Raw genomic sequence first — 21,877 nt, 5'->3', positions numbered from 1 at the left:
GGGGTCACAGGGTGGGTGACAGAGTAAGAGGGGGTGACATGGTGAGAGGAGGTGACAGTGGGGTGGCATGGTGAGAGGGGGTGACAGGGGGGTGGCAGGGTGAGGGGGTGACAAAGTGAGGGGGTGGCAGGGTGAGGGGGTGAGGGGGTGACAAAGTGAGGGGGTGACAGGTGGGGTGACAGGGTGAGAGAGGAGTGACAGGTGGGTGGCAGGGGGAGGGAGGTGACATTGTGAGGTGGTGTGACTGGGCTAGGAGGGTGGCAGGTAGGGTGGCTGGGTGGGGAGAGTGACAGGTGGGGCGGCAGATGGGGTGGCATAGTGACAGATGGGGTGACTGGGTGAGGGGGTGGCAGGGTGGGGTGACAGGGTGAGGGGGGTGGCAGATGGGGTGACAGATGGGGTGGCAGGGTGACAAATGGGGTGACTGGTGGGGTGGCAGGGTGACAGATGGGGTGACTGGGTGAGGGGGTGGCAGATGGGGTGACAGGGTGACAGATGGGGTGACAGGGTGGCAGATGGGGTGACAGGGTGAGGGGTGGCAGATGGGGTGACACGGTGACAGGTGGGGTGGCAGGGTGAGGGGGTGGCAGATGGGGTGACAGGGTGAGGGGGGCGACAGATAGGGTGACAGGTGGGGAGGCATGGTGACAGATGGGGTGACTGGGTGAGGGGTGGCAGATGGGGTGGCAGGGTGAGGGGGGTGACAGATGGGGTGACAGGGTGAGGGCGTGGCAGATGGGGTGACTGGGTGAGGGGGGCGACAGATAGGGTGACAGGTGGGGAGGCATGGTGACAGATGGGGTGACTGGGTGAGGGGTGACAGATGGGGTGACTGGGTGAGGGGGGTGACAGGTGGGGTGACAGGGTGAGGGGGTGGCAGATGGGGTGACTGGGTGAGGGGGGTGACAGGGTGGCAGATGGGGTGACAGGGTGGGTGGCAGGGTAACAGGTGGGCTGGCAGGTACCTTTTTCCCTGGTGGTCCAGTGGTGGCAGTCAAACTCCCTGGTGGTCCAGTGGGCTCTGCGATCTGCAGCTCTGCCGGATGCAGAGCTGCAGACCACATGGTGAAGTGTCTCGCGATCTTCAGTCAGAGCGTTGCCGTGGTAACCCGCGGCAACGCTCTGATTGGCTAGAGATCGCGAGACACTTCAGTCTGCAGCTCACACCCGGCGGAGCTGCAGACTGAAGGCTGGCTCTCCCGGTCAGACTGACAGGAGGGGCCTCGCACCCGGCGGCATACAGGGGAAGCCGCCGGGCCCCCTCCTGTGTCGGGTCCTTAAGGACCCGACATGTCAGTCTGCCCTACGGCGGTTTAGGCGGCCGCGAGGCCCCACACAGCGCGAGGCCTTAGGCGGCCGCCTAAACCGCCTAATTAGAGAGCCGCCTCTGAGCATCATCTCATCTCATTGCCTGGTCTAGATTTCACCTAAATATCCTAGACACAATCAAGAAAGTGAGCTGTTTCCATCAAACCTAAAATATGCAAACACTGTCTGCAGGCAGTATATATCGGGTTTAAACTACATACCGTTTTCTATGTACAACAAAATGCACATCCTTGACCTGTGCTGGACTATCCTGATACTCATGTTAAAGGGACACTATAGTCATCTGAACAACTTCAGCTTAATGAGGTTGTTCAGGTGAGAACTATAGCTCCCTGCAGCCTTTCTCATGTAAACACTGTATTTTCTTGGAAAATACAGTGTTTACATTGAAAGCTAGGAACACCTCCAGTTGCAGTCACTCAGACTGCCACCAGAGGGACTTCCGAGTTGATTAAGGCATAAAACGCCTTAACCCACTCAGATCTGCGATCAGCAGAACACAGGGCAGCACTGTGTCTCCTCCCTCTGCATGCAGACACTGAACTTTCCTCATAGAGATTAGTTGATTCAATTCATCTCTATGAGGAGATGCTGATTGGCCAGGGCTGTGTTTGAATCATGCTGGCTCTGCCCCTGATCTGCCTCTTTGTCAGTCTCAGCCAATCCTATGGGGAAGCATTGTGATTGGATCAGGCTACCACTTCTGATGATGTCAGCAGACTGCTTGTTTTTCTGAGTCTAACAGCATGCAGAGTTACAGCTTCAAGCTTGAATACAGTAAGATTTTTACTATTTGTATGGAGGCATGAGGGGCCCAAGGGGGCTAGATGGTGGTGTTAACACTATAGGGTCAGGAATACATGTAGTTGCACTGGTGACTATAGTGTCCCTTTAAAATAAAAAACATTAAAAAGTGTAAAAGAGAGGTAATCTCCAACGCTATTCTAACATTTGTCTTGCTAACGGTAATTGTTAGTCCTGTGACTAACTGATCAGAATTAATAAGAACTAAACACAGGTAATCCTGGAGAAAATACTTACTGCTCTGCCATGGATTCCTTTGAAAATGTAACAAAGGCAATACCCAGGGATACTTTGCTCACTGCAGCCATCTCTTTCATGTACTCGTTCGTCAGTTTAGCGCTTAATTTTGTGTAGTATTTTATAGCATCCTCCTGCACGCGAGAAATTGCAATTCAAAGAAAATGGGAAAGAAAAGATTATAAAAGAAAAAAATCAGTGACAATGGCACGTATCTGTACATATACATGACTATTACTAAGTTGCCTCTGCATTATTATTTAAGCCCATTTGTATATGTAGGAAGATAGAGCTAAATATGTATGGAGTGTATATGTTTGTGTGTCTGTGGTGTAACAATACATGTGGCATATGTTTATGTACAGGTGATACTCGAAAAATTAGAATATCATGCAAAAGTTAATTTATTTCAGTAATGCGACGTAAAAGGGGAAACTAATATATGACATAGACGCATTACATGCAAAGCAAGATAGTTCAAGCCGTGATTTGTCATAAGTGCGATGATTATGGCTTACAGCTCATGAAAACCCCAAATCCACAATCTCAGTAAATTAGAATATTACATGCAATCAATAAAACAAGGAGTGTACATAGAGCAATATCGGACCTCTGAAAAGTATAAGCATGCATATGGACTCAGTACTTGGTTTGGGCCACTTTGCAGCAATTACTGCCTCAATGCGGCGTGGCATGGAAGCTATCAGCCTGGGGCACTGCTAAGGTGTTATGGAAGACCAGGATGCTTCAATAGCGGCCTTCAGGTCTTCTGCATTGTTCGGTCTCATGTCTCTCATCTTTCTCTTGGCAATGCCCCATAGATTCTCTATGGGGTTCAGGTCAGGCGAGTTTGCTGGCCAATCAAGCACAGTAATCCCACTGTCATTGAACCCGGCTTTTGTGCTTTTGGCACTGTGGGCAGGTGCCAAGTCCTGCTGGAAAATGAAGTCAGCATCCCCATAAAGCTTGTCTGCAGAAGGAAGCATGAAGTGCTCCAAAATCTCCTGGTAGACAGCTGCGTTGACCCTGGACTTAATGAAGCACAGTGGACCAACACCAGCAGATGACATGGCTCCCAAATCAACACAGACTGTGTAAAACTTCACACTGGACTTCAAGCATCTTGCAGTGTGTGCCTCTCCATTCTTCCTCCAGACTCTGGGTCCTTGGTTTCCAAATGAGATGCAAAAGTTGCTCTCATCATAAAATTGGACTTTGGACTACTGAGCAACAGACCCGGTCTGTTTTTCTTTAGCCCAGGTAAGATGCTTCTGATGTTTTGTTGTTCAGGAGCGGCTTGACAAGAGGAATACGACATCTGAAGCCCATGTCCAGGATCCGTCTGTGTGTGGTGGCTCTTGATGCACTGACTCCAGCCTCAGTCCACTCCTTGTGAAAGTCCCCAACACTTTTGAATGGCCTTTTCCTGACAATCCTCTCCAGACTGTGGTCATTCCTGCTGCTTGTGCACCTTTTCCTTCCACACTTTCCCTTCCACATAACTTTCTATTAATGTGCTTTGATACAGCTTTGATACAGCACTTTGGGAACATCTAACTTCCTTCGCAATTAGCTTTTGAGGCTTTCCCTCCTTATGGAGGGTGTCCATTATGGTTTTCTGCACAACTGTCAGGTCAGCAGTCTTCCCCATGATTGTGATTCCTACTGAACCAGACTGAGAGACCATTTAAAGGCTCAGGAACCCTTTGCATGTGTTATGGCTTACTTAGCTGATTAGAGTGGGACACTGTGAGCCTATAATATTGCACCTTTTCACAATATTCTAATTTACTGAGATTGTGGATTTTGGGGTTTTCATGAGCTGTAAGCCATTATCATCGCACTTATGACAAATCACGGCTTGAACTATCTTGCTTTCATGTAATGCGTCTATCTCATATATTAATTTCCCTTTTTACGTTGCATTACTGAAATAAATGAACTTTTGCACGATATTCTAATGTTTCGAGTATCACCTGTATATTGATAGATCGTATGTAAAATTCCAAATATATTCAGTGTACACAAAAGACCCATATTGAATTACAGCCATTTTTTTTAGCATTACTTCACATCTAAATTACCTTTGCAAAAAAAAAAAAAATCAGTAATCAAAATAGTTTAACAGTGTAATAATGTTCTATTTATGTGATAAACTACATAAAAACATGAGTTGCTGTGAAATAAGGTCCACATACCTTTCTGCAGCCAGATGTCTCGCAGCAGCAAAATTGTCCGCAGGGTTTCGTATTAATAGAGCATCTCTCACCTGTCTCTAGGAGGAGATTCTCATAAAAGGCTATACAATCGTCAGCCATATTCCTGGAATTCAAAGAGAAGAGACATGGACAAAAATAGTGTTACAAGGAGTCCTGCTAGCAAGGTATATTCATGTGATTATAGTAAAGATAAACAGAGATAAAAGAGTTAAGAGCTTGGAATGAGCAAACGGCGTCAGCATAGTTGCTAAAGCCCACATAATTTTAATAAGGAAAACCACTAATCAAATTCAAGATTTTTTTAGAATGATTCATTATTGAGCACAGTACCTGTTTTTGCTGAGATGAACCAAATCATTGACATTATAAGGCAGGTATATGTCTAGTACCTTGAAGTTTGGATAAGCCTCACTAGGAGAGGAGAGAGACTGAATTAGAGGGACTCCATAAATAGCAAACTATCAAAGTATCACTATTACGTGACAAGACACAATAGAAATGATCTACCAGAAGGTGGGATTTCTAGGTCACTGCTTTGAACATGTAAATTCTGCATGCTGTCAAACTGGGTTTTTACACACAAAGCAGTCTATGGAAGCGGCTCTGTCATCCATAAAATATTTTGTGCATTTTATAAAGTTAAAATCTTTATGAAATGCTTGTAAAGACTGCATTGGAAGATGTAAAGAGCAAAAAAGTTGACAGAGCCGATTTAAGGTGTATTAATTCTGGTGCTTAGAGTGTCCCTTTAACGTCTCAATGGGACTAATTCCATATACCATATGGACACATCTTACAGCCCTGGTATACCTGCAAAGCCGTGTACCGCAGTCCATACATGAAAATAATCATATTTAAAAAAGGTTCATATTATTCCCTGACTCCACTGACTGACTTTGTGCAATGTTGTTGCACTGCTAATTAGATCATCTTGTTTTGCTAATTGTATAATTCGAATATTGTACGGTTGGTACTTTAAAATCTACACGCTGAAAATTTATAAATGGGATTTAAAAAAAATAACTGTTTTTGTTAAACAGACCTTTTAGTTTCCTTCAATAGAATTATTACGAAAGTCAAGAATTACATAAAAAAGTTAATGATTATGGAAAATGTCCTTTAAAACTCAGGACCAACACGGCAGTCACTGATCACCATAGGCTTGGTTTGTGGATATTTGTGTCCTGAAAGCAATTATAAAAGGAAAGTAAACCATTTCATCCAAATAATTTTGTTTGCAAATTTAGTTGTGGGTTTGGCCTTCCATGTAAGATGTACATGGTTTGAAATGTGTCATGGCCTCTATGTTATGCGAAGGCCTGAATAAAGACAAGGCCTTTGTGACACTGAGCCAGGTTAGTCCCTAAACACCCTTCAAAATTCACAAAAATGAGAAAGGTAGCAGATCGGATATTGGAGGTCTCCTGCCCAGTAAGAGTCACATTCTGTACCTGAAATGTCTGTGGATGGTCTCTTTGTCTACATCTTTGGGCAATCCAGTGATAATTAGATTTTTCTTCACCTGCAAGAAAATGGACACAATAGTCAATATAGATAAAATACAATAAAGTGTTAGATAACATACAGGATACCAAAACAAGGACAGAAGGTGCCTTTAGCAAGTGTGTTAAAAAATGATAAGCTTAGAGTCATGTCTACAAATGCTCGCAGTTTAGGGAATAAGATCCATGAACTTGTGGCAATAATGGCAACTGATAGTGTAGATTTAGTCGCTGTTACTGAGACATGGTATAATGAGAAAAATGACTGGGACATAGCAATACCAGGGTACGCTTTATATAGAAAAGACAGGGAAGGCAGGAAAGGGGGAGGAGTGGCCCTGTATGTGAAGGATAGCATAAAATCTAGCCAAAGTTAGTGAAGTGAACATAGAGTCCGTTTGGGTTACGTTAGAATTTGGTAATCACACAGTAATTCGTGTAGGTGTGATTTATAGGCCCCCAGGACAAATAGAAGAGTTAGATAATCTACTAGTTGAGGAAATAGCTAAAATGACAATGAAGGGGGAAGTTATCATCATCTGTGACTTTAATCTTCCTGATGTGAATTGGAAAACAAAAATAGCTGCTTGTGCCAGGAGCACACATATTCTAAATTCCCTACTGGGATTGTCTCTAAAACAAGTCGTTGAGGAGCCAACTCGTAAAGAGGCCATACTAGATTTAGTGTTAACAAATGGATATTTGGTATCGGATATTACTGTAGGTGAAAGTTTAGGATCCAGTGATCATCAGTCAGTGTGGTTGAATATAAGAACAGCGACTGAGTCACACCACACAAAAACAAAAGATTTAAACTTTAAAAAAACAGACTTTTTTAAAAATTAGAATATGTGTAAAGGAGTCATTATCAGACTGGAGCAATTTATATGGAGTCCAAGAGAAATGGGATTATTTAGAAGTTGCACTGCTGAAGGCAACAGAAAATTGCATTAGGCTTGTCAGTAAAAGCAAAAAAAAATCAAGAAACCACTGTGATACTCTGCAGATGTGGCCAAAATAGTACAAAACTAAAAGTTAGTATTTAGCAAATTAAAAAAAAACTGAGTGAGGAAGACAGAATGATCTATAAGATTAGGCAGAAAGAGGCTTAGCAAGTTATAAGAGCTTCCAAATCACACACAGAAGAGAAAATAGCACAGTCAGTAAAAAAAGGGGACAAAAATGTTTTAGATACATAAATGAGAAAACGGAAGTAAAACAAGGATTAGTTAGATTAAAAACAAAAGAAGGAAGGTATGTAGAAGAGGATAAAGGTCTAGCTGACTGCCTCAATTAATATTTTTGTTCAGTATTTACAGATAAAAATGAAGGAAAGGGACCTCAGTTAGGAAAAAGGACAAATGAGTAATTTGTTACATGTGAGTTTACAGAGGAAGAGGTTCTATTTCAACTAAAGGCAAATAAGTCAATGGGACCTGATGGAATACACCCAAAGTTATTGAAAGAGCTTAGTGGTGTACTAGCAAAACCATTAACGGATTTTTTTAACCAAACATTGTTAACAGGAGTAGTCCCAGAAGATTGGAAGTTAGCGAATGTTAACTGTGCCCATTCACAAGAAAGGTAGTAGGGATGAGTCGGGGAACTGTAGGCCAGTAAGCCTTACTTCAGTAGTGGGGAAAGTAATGGAAACCATGTTAAAGTATAGGATTGTTGAACATCTAAAAACACATGGATTTCAAGATCAGAGACAACATGGGTTTACTTCAGGGAGATCATGCCAAACTAATCTTATTTACTTTTTTGACTGGGTAACAAAAATAATAGATCAGGGTGGTGTAGTAGACATTGCTTACCTAGATTTCAGTAAGGCTTTTGACACTGTTGCACATAGAAGGCTGATCAATACATTGCAATCTTTAAGTTTGGATTCCAATATAATTGAATGGGTAAGGCAGTGGCTGACTGACAGGCAACAGAGGGTTGTAGTCAATGGAGTATATTCAAAGCATGGGCTTGTCACCAGTGGGGTACCTCAGGGATCTGTACCTGGACCCATTCTCTTTAATATTTGTATTAGTGATATTGCAGAAGGTCTTGATGGTAAGGTGTGTCTTTTTGCTGATGATACTAAGATATGCAACATGGTTGATGTTCCAGGAGGGATAAGCCAAACGGCAAATGATTTAGGTAAACTAGAAAAATGGTCAGAGTTGTGGCAACCGACATTTAATGTGGATAAGTGCAAGATAATGCATCTTGGACGTAAAAACCCAAGGGCAGAGAGTACAGAATATTTGATAGAGTCCTAACCTCAACATCTGAGGAAAGAGATTTAGGGGTGATTATTTCTGATGACTTAAAGGTAGGCAGACAATGTAATGAAGCACCAGGAAATGCTAGCAGAATGCTTGGTTGTATAGGGAGAGGTATTAGCAGTAGAAAGAGGGAAGTGCTCATGCCATTGTACAGAACACTGGTGAGACCTCACTTGGAGTATTGTACACAGTACTGGAGACCGTATCTTCAGAAGGATATTGATACCTTAGAGAGAGTTCAGAGAAGGGCTACTAAACTGGTTCATGGATTGCAGGATAAAACTTACCAGGAAAGGTTAAAGGAACTTAACATGTGTAGCTTGGAGGAAAGACGAGACAGGGGGGATATGATAGAAACATTTAAATACATAAAGGGAATTAACACAGTAAAGGAGGAGACCATATTAAAAAGAAGAAAAACTACCACAACAAGAGGACATAGTCTTAAATTAGAGGGGCAAAGGTTTAAACATAATATCAGGAAGTATTACTTTACTGAGAGGGTAGTGTATGCATGGAATAGCCTTCCAGCTGAAGTGGTAGAGATTAACACAGTAAAGGAGTTTAAGCATGCGTGGGATAGGCATAAGGCTATCCTAACTATAAGATAAGGCCAGGGACTAATGAAAGTATTTAGAAAATTGGGCAGACTAGATGGGCCGAATGGTTCTTATCTGCCGTCACATTCTATGTTTCTATGTTTCTACTGATCTTTGATATTCCAGCACTATTGAAAAAGTATAAAAACTCTTCAATAGCCCACAGCAGAAAACCCGTCATTGTTTGTACTAGCAACTACAATTCTTGAAAAAGAGTTAAAAGGGAAGTAAGTTAAATATTTGTCAGAACTATCATGAAAACAGCTTTTGATTCCTTGTGGCAAATATTAAATGCCACTTTGCTGTGATATAATGACTAACAGCATTTAGTTTTGAGGAGGTCCGGTTTTCATTCCAGTCCTTGTAAATGTTATCACCGTTATTAGGCTGCTGTCACACTTCTAGTTAGACTGGTGACTGCTTCCTGTAGAATACTAAGTGACGTTATCACTTTACAAAAAAATCATTGGCTCATATATCCTACATCAGATCAAAAGCTACCATTACATGATAATTCCCTTAAATCTACGGGACCTATGCCTGGTAAAGGTGAAGTGACATTTTCTGTGTGCATTCTAGGTGTCCTGATAGCTTCCATTAGTTAGAGAAGACAAATCAACACTTTTAACAAAATACATAGCAAATACAATCTTATAAATATACGTTCATATTCACATGTATTTTGACTAGAGTTGAGCGGACACCTGGATGGGATGTTCGGGTCCGGTGGGTTCGGCCAAACTTTTAAAAAAAAGTCCGGGTTCGGGATCAAACTTGACCCCCAATTTTTTTTTTTTCTTTACTATTCTTTTTGCAAATTTTACATATGTAACATCACAGACAAGAACAGTTCAGAATTAGACATATAGACTTTGATTTACAATAGAAGGATATATGAACTGTTGAGTAAACTTCACACACAGAAACACAAATATCACAATTTAAAAGGGCTGAGCAGATTAGGCGGGCCTAAACTATAATAATTAAGTTACTTCATAACTTTCCTGAATACAGGACCATAGGGAAGAACTAGAGTGATCTTTATATATAAGGATATTCATAACAGAGAACGCCAAGGTATACAGTTATATCAGATTATCTAGCCAAGGTGACCATTTCTCATCAAATTTTAAGTGGCTATCATATTGAAAAGATATATTCCCCTTTCCATATCGTGTTGGTATTTAAGCTGAGTTAGCACTTGGGTCCAAGATGGAGTATTTTTCTGTAGCCAATGTCTTGATATTTCTATTTTTATGGCCATCATACATTGAATTATTAGATATCTATTTTGAGTTGAGAATCTTCTTAAGTTAAAATGGAAAAGAGCAACCATTAAGTCATCGTGCAAATCTTCTCCCACTAAGTCTGATATAACTCTAAATGCTTTATTCCATATAGGTCTTAAAAGCTTACATCCCCACCAGATATGTTTATAGCTACCTTCAGCACAAGTACATCTCCAACAAAGTTTGGAATTATCAGGGTTGACTTCTTGAATTGATCTATACCACTGCTCTAACTCGATTGAAGACCCACTTTCTTGTTCCCAAATTTTCCATGCTTTTGGTTTAGACTCTTTTTCTTCCTCTCTCAATAATTCATTGTAACAAGAATATACCCCAACACGCAGGATTCAGCTAAACAGAAGACAACACAGAGGGGAGATACGTCTACCGGACCTTAGAGTGGCCGGACTTGACGTATATAGGAGAAGTACAGAGTCAGGAACGATCCGAGGTCAAGGGCACAAAGAGACAGCGTAAACTAGGACTAGCCGGGGTCTGGTACACAGTAAACAGCAAGCCGGCAAACAGAATAGATAAGGATAAAGAAATAACGTAGTCAGAAAACAAAGCCAAGGTCAAGTACGAAGGAACACAACTGAATACAACAAGCGCTAAAGGGAACTGAAACAGAAACCACGATAGGGCAAGGAACCAAGGGAAAAAGGTGAGTATAAATAACTAAGCATCTATTTTGATTGGTCCCTGTCATCTCCACGCCCCCAAAAGGTAAGTGTATGCGGAGTGTGGCATGACAGGGACCAATGGGAGGCCTTTTCCAATTTAGGCTCCCACTGTCCCTTTAAGAGCGCGCCCGAGACCCACGGCGCGTTCTTAGAGTCAGGTGGGACACGTGACCGCTTCTCGCGGTCACTGCCTGCCTTCCTGTTCCTGCCTTCGGATGAGCCGCGCGCGGCTCGAACAGAGGACCCCGGCCGGCCCCTGGAAAGGGTAAGTAACGCTACATTCATACCAACTAGATATCAATTTACGATTAGTATTATTTTTAAATAGATCATTTAATTTTTTATTTATCCTAGTGTTGTCATAAAGCAAATGGTTGTCCAAATAATTTTTGATAAACTTGACCCCGAATTTGACCCCGAAACTGAACCCCATTGAAGTCAATGGGGACCCGAACTTTTGGGCACAAAAATGCCTCTAAAAATGTCCTGGAATGGGCTAGAGGGCTGCAAAAGGAAGTAAAATGGGGGTAAGAGTAGGACAAGTGCCCTGCAAACAAATGTGGATAGGGAAATCACTTAAAATAACAAAAAATACCTAAAAATTAAAAATACAGCTGAGCCATAAAAGAGCACTAGATGGAATCTTTTATTTTAGCTTTGGAAGAACAGAAATCAAAATCTAAAGCATGGCTGTCAGGAGGATCACCAGAATTATCAATTTGAGAGAGGGTTGGAGTGCAGGGTATTCTCTTTCATTGTTCAAACTGAGCTCAACTCCTGATGCATGGAGAAAAGGCCTTCACAAGCCTCTGCTATTGTGTACATAGTTTATACTAAGTGAACCATAGGTTGAGGAGGCGGTGACCGTGGCGGTGGAGGAGGAGGAGGAGGAGGAGGTAGCCAACACTGTTTTTTATTTGTTTTTTGATTTTTTTTAATTGGGTTAGCCCCCAAAATATTTGGACATATAAAAAAAGAAAACTCTGTTCCGCAGAGCGACTGACCCATGCGTGCTGCAGCTGAAACTCCACTATCGACTGCTGCTGCTCGCACAGTATCATGAGGTGGTGAGCGGAAGGGCCAAAGTTACGCTGACAGCGCAGACAGGCAAGCAGCAGCAGGGTGAGAACGCTGAAAGCGCGTACAGATGGCCCACACTTTCTGCAGCAGCTCTGATATATCTGGGTATACACCGTGGCGGTGTAGGTGGACGCGGCGGTGGAGGAGGATGAGGTAGCCAACACTGTTTTTTATTTGTTTGTTTATTTATTTTTTTTTTTTTTATTGGGGTAGCCCCCAAAATATTGGCACATATAAAAAAGAAAAGAAAGAATAAGTGCAATTGAGTATAACAATGGCTGGGTGAGGTCGGTACAAATGTCTATTCTGCACAATGTACAGACAAGTCTGGTGGGATCCATGCCTGGTTCATTTTAATAAACATGAACTTGTCCACGTTGGCTGTGGAAAGGCGGCTGCGCTTGTCTGTGACAACGCCCCCTGCCGTGCTAAACACACGTTCAGACAATACACTGGCTGAAGGGCAGGCCAGCACCTCCAAGGCATAAAGGGCAAGCTCAGGCCATGTGCCCAATTTGGAGACCTAGAAGTTGAATGGGGCAGACCCATCAGTCAGTACGTGTAGGCGTGGGCACACGTACTGTTCCACTATGTTGCTGAAATGCTGCCTCCTGCTAAGACGTTCCATATCAGCTGGTGGTGCTGGTTGTTGTGGCGTGCTGACAAAGCTTTTCCACATTTCGGCCATGCTAACCATGCCTTCTGAGGTGCTGGGCGGTGCCCCAGCTGTGTTGGCGACCTCTTCCTCCTCCTCTGCCTTCGCCTTGTGCTTCCACTGAGCCACTGGAAATGCCCTCAGCAGCGCGTCTACCAGCGTGCACTTGTAGTCGCACATCTTCCGATCACGCACCAGTGAGGGAATTAAGGACGGCACGTTGTCCTTGTAACGGGGATCCAGCAGGGTGGCCACCCAGTAATCAGCACAAGTTAGAATGTGGGCATCTCGGCAGTCGTTGCGCAGGCACTGCAGCATGTAGTCGCTCATGTGTGCCAGGCTGCCCAGAGGAAAGGACAAGCTGTCCTCTGTGGGAGGTGTATCATCTGTGTCCTCCGTATCCCCCCAGCCACGCTCCAGTGATGCCCACGAGCTGCGTTGGGTGACACCCTGCTGTGAACACGGTTCCTCCTCCTCATCATCATCATCCTAAGCCTCCTCCTCCTCATCATCCAGAACTTTTCCCTGGCTGGACAATTGTGTACCTGGCCTATGCTGGTGCAGGAACCCACCCTCCAAGCCACTTGTGAATGAGTGGCCTGAAATTACCCCTCTTCCTCCACCGCCACATCCTCTTCCATCATCATCCAAAGCGTTTTTTCAAGGAGACATAGAAGCGGGATAGTGAGGCTGAGAACGGCGTCATCGGCACTGGCCATGTTGGTGGAGTACTCGAAACAGTGCAAAATGGCACACAGGTCTCGCATGGAGGCCCACTCATTGGTGGTGAAGTGGTGCTATTCTGCAGAGCGACTGACCCATGTGTGCTGCTGCTGAAACTCCACTATCGCCTGCTGCTGCTCGCACAGTCTCTCCAGCGTGTGCAAGGTGGAGTTCCACCTTGTGGGCACGTCGCATATGAGGCAGTGAGTGGGAAGGCCGAAGTTATGCTGCAGCGCAGACAGGCAAGCAGCAGCAGGGTGAGAACGCCGAAAGTGCACACAGATTGCCCGCACTTTCTGCAGCAGCTCTGATATATCTGGGTAGTTTTTCAGGAATTTCTGCATCACCAAATTCAGCACATGCGCCAGGCAAGGGATGTGTGTCAAACCGGCTAGGCCCAGAGCAGCTACGAGATTTCACCCATTATCTCACACCACCAGGCCGGGCTTGAGGCTCAGTGGCAACAACCACTAAGTCTGTTGTTCCATGCCCATCCACAGCTCCTGCGTGGTGTGCGTTTTTTCCCCCAAACATATGAGTTTTAAAACAGCCTGCTACGTTTCCCCCTAGCTGTGCTGAAGTTGGTGGTGAAGGTGTTACACTGAGTGGATGAGGAGGTGGTAGAGGAGGAGGAAGCGGAGGAGGCAACAGGAGGCAAAGAGAAATGCCCTGCAATCCTCGGTGGCGGAAGGACATGCGCCAAACTGCTATCTGCCTCAGGCCCAGCCACCACTACATTTGCCCAGTGTGCAGTTAGGGAGATATAACGTCCCTGCCCGTGCTTACTGGTCCACGTATCTGTGGTTATGTGGACCTTGGCACAGAGTGCACACCTGATTTTGTCCGCCAATTGGTTGTGCAGGGAAGGGACGGCTCACCTGGCAAAGTAGTGGCGGCTGGGAACCACGTACTGTGGGACAGCCACCGCCATCAGGTTTTTAAAACTGTCCGTCTCCACCAGACGGAATGACAGCATTTCAAATGCCAGGAATTTTGAAATGTTGGCATTCAGGGCCAGGGATCGCGGGTCGGTAGGGGCATACTTCCTCTTTCTCTCCAGTGTTTGGGAGATGGACAGCTGAACGCTTCCATGGGAAAGTGTGGAGATGCTTTGGGACAGTTTGCGGGGTGGCAGGTGCCAATGCGACTCCAGAGGTGGAGGAAGAGGCAGAGAAAGCAGCAGAAGAGGAAGCAGGAGGAGCCTGAGACCTTTCTTTGTTTTTGAGGTGCTTACTCCACTGCAGATCATGCTTTGCATGTAGATGCCTGGTCATGCCAGTTGTGCTCAGGTTTAGCACGTTTATGCCTCGCTTCAGGCTCTGATTGCACAGCGTGCAAACCACTCGTGTCTTGTCGTCTGCACATTGTCTGAAGAACTGCCAAACCAGGGAACTCCTTGGAGCTGGCTTTGGTGTGCTCGGTCCCTGGGTGCGGTGGGCAGTAGCAGGCGTACCGTCTAGGGGATGGCCGCTCCGCTTTTGCACCCTGCTCCCTCTTATGCTGTGCTGGTGCCTCTGTGCGACCACCGCCTCTTCCTCCAAACTGGACACGTCACTCGTATGACCTTCATTCCATGTGGGGTCTAGGACCTCATCATCCTCCACATCATCTTGCACCCACTCCTCAACCCTGCCCTCCTTGCCGGTCTGCACACTGCAGAAAGCCACAGTAGTTGGCACCTGTGTTTCGTCATCAGAGACGAGCTGCGGTGGTCCTCGCATGTCAACATCCTGAGACATAAGTGGTTGTGCATCAGTGCACTCAATCTCTTACCCTTCTGGGGCAGGGCTAGGTGGATGGCCCACGGAAACCCTGCCAGCAGAGTTATCAAAAAGCATAACTGACTGCTGCATGACTTGTGGCTTTTTGGCTGCTTTGCAAGGGGGTGAGGTGAAAGACAGATGGTCATGGGCTGCAGGTGCCAACTCTGAGCTTTCAGCAGGGGAACGGTTGGGAGACAATGTGCAGGAACTGGAGGCACTGTCAGCCATCCAATCTACGATCGCCTGTACTTGTTCTGGACTCACCATTCGTAGAGCAGCATTCGGGCCTACCATATAACGCTGAAGGTTCTGTCGCGTACTCGCACCTGAGGAAGGTGTTTTACTTGTGTGTGTAGCTGGCACAGATCGTCCACGTCCTCTCCTTGCAACAGGAGCTCCACCAACACCAGCAGCACCACGACCAGGGCCTCGTCCCCTTATTTGACGCTCTCCTCATTCTTTGCATTCACCCACCAAACTAACAGATGTTTTATGTCAGGCGACAATGCAACCACCAATAGTCAACAATTAGTATTTTTTTTTAGTTTATTGGACTGCAAGAAATGCACCGCAGGCCGGAAATGTACTATTTAGCACCAAAAAAAGTGCAATTTTTACAAGTGCGCTGTAACCACAGTATTTGACTCTTCTATTTGACTCTCAGACAGGGGCGTATTAGCCGCGAGGCAAACAAGGCATTTGTCTTGGGCGGCATTTTCCAGGGGGCGGCAAAAAACGCCGCCCCCAAATGCCCAAGGCAAATGTCTTGTTAGCCTTGCGGCTAACAGACATGCTGGGCTGGTTGCTGGGCGGGCGGGCGGCCGGCGAGGGAGCTCTTCCCCTGAGCTCTCTGCTCAGCTCCCTCGCGCGCCGCCCGCAGAGTGAGACTGGGAGCCGGAATATGACGTCATATTCCGGCTCCGCCTCCCAGCCTCATTCTGCGGGCGGCGCGCGAGGGAGCTGAGCAGAGAGCTCAGGGGAAGAGCTCCCTCGCCGGCCGCCCAGCCTGCCCGCCAGTGCCGCCCTGCAGCCACTGGACCACCAGGGAATGGGAGAACCCCCCCACCCCCAGCATTCCCAAAGGTAAGGAGGCTGGGGGGGGGGGGAGTAAATAAAAAAATAAAAAAAGTGTTAATGTGAGTGTGTGTGTGTCTCTGACTGTGTGTGTCTGATAGTGTGTGTGTGTGTGTGTGTGTCTGTTAGTGTGTGTGTGTGTGTGTGTCTGTTAGTGTGTGTCTGTTAGTGTGTATCTGTGACTGTGTGTGTTAGTGTGTGTGTGTGTCTGTTAGTGTGTGTGTCTGACTGTGTGTCCGACAGTGTGTGTCTGTTAGTGTGTGTGTGTCCAACTGTGTGTGTTTGTTAGTGTGTGTGTCTCACTGTGTGTGTCTGTTAGTGTGTGTGTGTCCGACTGTGTGTGTTTGTTAGTGTGTGTCCGACTGTGTGTGTTTGTTAGTGTGTGTGTCTCACTGTGTGTGTCTGTTAGTGTGTGTGTCCGACTGTGTGTGTTTGTTAGTGTGTGTGTGTCTGACTGTGTGTGTTTGTTAGTGTGTGTGTGTCCGACTGTGTGTGTTTGTTAGTGTGTGTGTCTCACTGTGTGTGTCTGTTAGTGTGTGTGTGTCCGACTGTGTGTGTTTGTTAGTGTGTGTGTCCGACTGTGTGTGTTTGTTAGTGTGTGTGTCTCACTGTGTGTGTCTGTTAGTGTGTGTGTGTGTCCGACTGTGTGTGTTTGTTAGTGTGTGTGTCCGACTGTGTGTGTTTGTTAGTGTGTGTGTGTCCGACTGTGTGTGTCTGACTGTGTTTGTCTGTTAGCTAGTGTATGCGTATCTGTCAGTGAATATGTGTGTATTTAGAAGGCGGGGCAGGGGGGAAGGGTTGGGTGGGGGTGGCGCGCGCGCGCGGGGGGGGGTGTCTGAGTTTTGTCCTGCCTAGGGCAGCACAAAACCAAGATACACCACTGCTCTCAGATATGAAGAGCACGCCCCAAATGTACTTCTTAGGAGCAAAATAATGTGAATTTTTCAAAGTGTGCTGTAAACACAGTATTTGATGCTTTTATTTGACTCTCAGATATGAAGAGCACGGCCCAAATTTACACTTTAGCAGTTAAGCACCAAAAAAATTTGAATTTTTACAGTTGCGCTGTAGCCGCGATATTTGACGCTTCTATTTGACTCTCAGAGATGAAGAGCACGCCCCAAATGTACTATTTAGCAGATTAGCACACAGAAAATAAGAATGTTTTCAATTGCGCTATAAGCGCAGTATTTGACGCTTCTATTTGACTCTCAGATATGAAGAGCACGCCCCAAATGTACTATTTAGCAGATTAACACACAGAAAATAAGAATGTTTTCGGGGGCGGAGATAAGCTGCTGAGCTGCACGGATGCATCTGTCCATAGCTCCCGCAAAACATAACACAATCCGATGCCATCAACGACTCTAACGAAACACAGACATACCCACACGTGAGCCCTGCTACCCCGGCACCAAGCTACCAGCCGATGCCCTTTCAATTCGCACAGACGGGCAGGAAAACCCGATACAAAACCTGGGCCTACCTCACGTTCCCGCCGGCGGAAATCCTGGCACGGCGACTAGAACAATATACAGAGCCCACACAGGATAAACAGCCGACACCCAAGCAGCCACTACTTACTGACCAAAACATCGAGCAAACCCCAGACCGGGACCCCCAAAGAAACCCGAGATATAGGGACTCTATTACACAGGCCCCCTGCCCCACAAGATTGCGGCTGGCCCAGATCTGTCATTCAGCCCACACGGCACTGATCAGACCACAGAGGGGCAAGGAAACCCCCATCACACCCAGCCACATCCTGACAACCAAGAAGGGGGGGGCAGACCTAGCACCTGCCACAAAACAGGACATTAGGCAATTACTAAAAGAGATTAAACAAATGTTCGATGCAGACATGCACTCTGCCCGCACTGAAATACAGGCCGTAACCCAAAGAGTCCAGGCCACGTAGGAAGACATAATTAACATTAGACAAGACCTAAAAATAATGGGAGAAACTCTACGTCAGGTACAAACATCTGACTCCACACTCCACCTCAGAGTGGACACCACTGAAGACTGCAACCGGCGGATGAATATTAGAATCAGTGGGCCAAACAGAACTGTCCCACTACCTCAGGAGATTAACTGCAATGCTGCTCCCCCATACTCAAGCCAAGAAATTGGAATTTGACAGACACTTCAGAATAAATAAGGCTACACAAGCACCACATGCACGAGACGTAATTGTGTGCTGCCACACCATGAAAGACAAACGGCACCTCCTAACCGCTTTAAGGAACAAGTCACCACTGGACTTTGAGTCAGTCAGACTCACTTTTTTTCCAAGATGTAACATACACCATGCTACAATGGTGAAAGTCACTCAGCCCTATAAAAACCCTGCTACAACAAGCAAAGGTGGAGTACCGATGGTTACTACCACGAACTCTAGCGGTGGTACGGAATGACACATCTATAAAGCTCACCTCACTTACAGAAGCCCATGCTTTTCTGCAGGCCCTGGGACTTTCACAAGACAAAGGGACCCAAGAAGCACCCTCCACCTCAACGCCACACACATGGGACCCTGCGAGAACTGTTCCATTCACCCCTAGAAAAGAGAGAAACCAAACAGAGGAGACCTGACCCGGTCACCGCGGGAGACCTTGCAGCCCATATGGAGCCGCAGACACCCACAGCATAACTTTTTCTTTCTTTCTCACCATGCGATATATATCTCTCACTGTGTTTTGTTCTCTATCACTTTCCTTTGTTTAATCTTATGTTTAGACTATAATGAAGAACCCAAAAGTAGGTCTCCCCCGACATGAGGGAGCAGCTCAGCACACACAATGACTCAATAACGGTTACCAACCACAGATCAAGTAGGCATGACCCCCCCCCGTGACCCACTATAGGTAAGGGGTCGTCACTCGTCTTGGCACCGGAGAGTTGCAGCCTACCACGAGACACGCACAGACACACACACCAGGAGACAGGGCACACGCTGCCGCATAACACCATAGCCCTTGCACAGCAAAAGATTATGCGATCATACCACAAATAGCGTTAAACCCCACTCATAGACGAAGCAACCAAGGTGCACCTGGGGAACCGGCACACACCCTACCACAGAGTGCAATACACGACTCCCAGGCCACATGCAGCCGACGCACACCATGAACTGCCTCACAACACGTCCCATTACTCATAAAAGAATATGACTTATACCTGAAATCACCTATCCCTGACACTCCATCATAGACATCACCATATTGACTCACAGCCCACATATTGATTTAATGATGTTTTATGATGCTCTCTACTTGTCTTCGCAAAACCATAAAATGTGCAGTTTTGAACTGTCTAAACTGCTAACACAATGCTCGATTCAGCGGTTGTGGCGAAACGAGCCTGTTTGTATCATTAAGCATGCAAAATAAAGAATAAAAAAAAAAAGAAAATGAATGTTTTCAATTGCGCTGTAACCGCACTATTTGACGCTTCTATTTGACTCTCAGATATGAAGAGCAGGCCCCAAATGTACTATTTAGCAAATTAGTACACAGAAAATAAGAATGTTTTCAATTGCGCTATAAGCACAGTATTTGATGTTTCTATTTGACTCTCAGATATGAAGTGCACACCCCAAATATACTATTTAGCACCAAAAAAAAACAACATATTTTACTTTTTAAAACTCTGATGTAACCACAGTATTTGATGATTCTATTTAATTGACTTTTTTAAAACTCCGATGTAGCCACACTATTTGACGCTTCTATTTGACTCTCAGATATGAAGTGCACCCCACCCCACTAATGTACTAGTTTGCAGAATTCTTTCCTAAGCTGTCCCTCACAGCGGCAGCATCCTCTCCCTACACTAATAAGAGCTCATGTGCGTGCGGTGCTACGCAACTCCAGCTTATATATAGAGGCTGGGTCACATGCTGCACTGGCCAATCACAGCCATGCCATTAGTAGGCATGGCTGTGATGGCTTCTAAGGGCACACGAGTCAAACGCTTGTTGATTGGCTGCCCCTGCAGCATTTTAAAACGCGCCATTAAATCGCCGAACACCGAACATGAACATACAGTGACATGTCCGTGTTCGGGTCCGGGGTCCAAAAAATGTAATGTTCGGTACGAACCCAAACTTTGCAGTTCGGGTTCGCTCAACTCTAATTTTGACCAAATAAATCAAGATAGTAGAGATAGTTTGTTACAGAATTTGACAAGTTATTTGTATATTTGCTTCCTAAACCCCCGTTACGGCCTTCAGACTGAGTGGCAATGACATTATGTGGCCAATATCATGTTCAGGATAGAATGGAATGCAGTAATGGGGTCTGGATAGACCAGTACTACTAATTGTAGAATGAGAAGTGAAGAGGTTCTATTGATATCACTACTCTAAAGATTTATCAGGAATACTTACTGTTATTACTTCTCTTTGAAGAATGGGTAAGTTATTGATCCTACTGAGATAATCTCTCTTTAACAAACTATTAAAGATTAGGAAGTCCTACTGATATGGCTCCTATTTACAGAATGATGTCCAAGCTGGGGACCCAACTGATATAATAAAGAGGAACGAAGAGTCTCCTGTTTTGAAGAATGTATAGCTAGAAATAGAATACATATTCTCTATCTAGGAATTCCAAGAAGGGTTGTGTATATTGTACTTACTTTTTCTTCATTCTCATAACTAATTGTAGATGCGTGATGGATCATTAGCATCACAAACATTACCACATAAATTACTCCGATGGCTATGTGCACCCACACGATATTGCTGCTGTTAAAACACAATATATCAAATAATTATAGCCATGGTGTTTAGACGGATGTGTGCATGTATCAGAGTGAAACAATTATCTGAGTCCCTTCTACTTACTCAACATCGATGTTTTCAATTGTTGTCATGACAAACTTCGTTGTTTTACTATCTGAAAACAAAAATAATAATTTTTAACAAAAAGTATATTTTGGGATGTAGGGGGTTTGTCCCCAAAATTATCTCCCTCCTTCTATGTTAGATTTATTTCCCCCCAAGTCTGTACCGGGTTTTGAACATTGGAGTCAAAAGAAATGTCAGTATCAGTCCTGATATGTGTCATCAGGAAATTGGAACACATTGTGGATGGCCAAAGAGTTCAATTTGAGGAAAAGTAAAAAAATGTTTTTAAATGTTTGAAGCAATTAACAAAGGGGGGCTGGTGATCAGTGGTGGATCTACTGTGGGGCTGTGGGAGCTATTTATTATGAATCCTTTATACAACACCCTCATTTGTTTAGCAGTGGGCAGGCGGGACCATTCTGCACGGCCTATTCAATCAATGGTAATAATATATGATTATATCATTTTATAGTATCTCCTCATCTCATATGGCACTATGTATTTAATAGTTGCAGGTTTCCAGTAACATGGAGGGCCCATTAAACTATGACACTCTGCCTCCCTTGTTGTGTATCAGCTGAGCAAACGCATGCTGGGGTCCTGTAGTGAATAGCTTTCCTCTCTAAAGCTTAAAGACTGAATGGCAGGCTGTGTACCGTGTGAAACACCAGTGGAATATGCACGGTGAATAAAAGTGATTGATAGTTGGGGTTACAGAAAGGCTGGGAAGGGATGAGAAATTGCACCAATACAGAGATGTAGGGATGTATAGAGTTCTGCAGCAGCGGG

The sequence above is a fragment of the Pelobates fuscus genome, chromosome 2, assembly GCF_036172605.1.
Source record: "Pelobates fuscus isolate aPelFus1 chromosome 2, aPelFus1.pri, whole genome shotgun sequence".
NCBI classification, from domain to species: domain Eukaryota; kingdom Metazoa; phylum Chordata; class Amphibia; order Anura; family Pelobatidae; genus Pelobates; species Pelobates fuscus.
Note: the sequence above shows the minus strand (reverse complement) of the source record.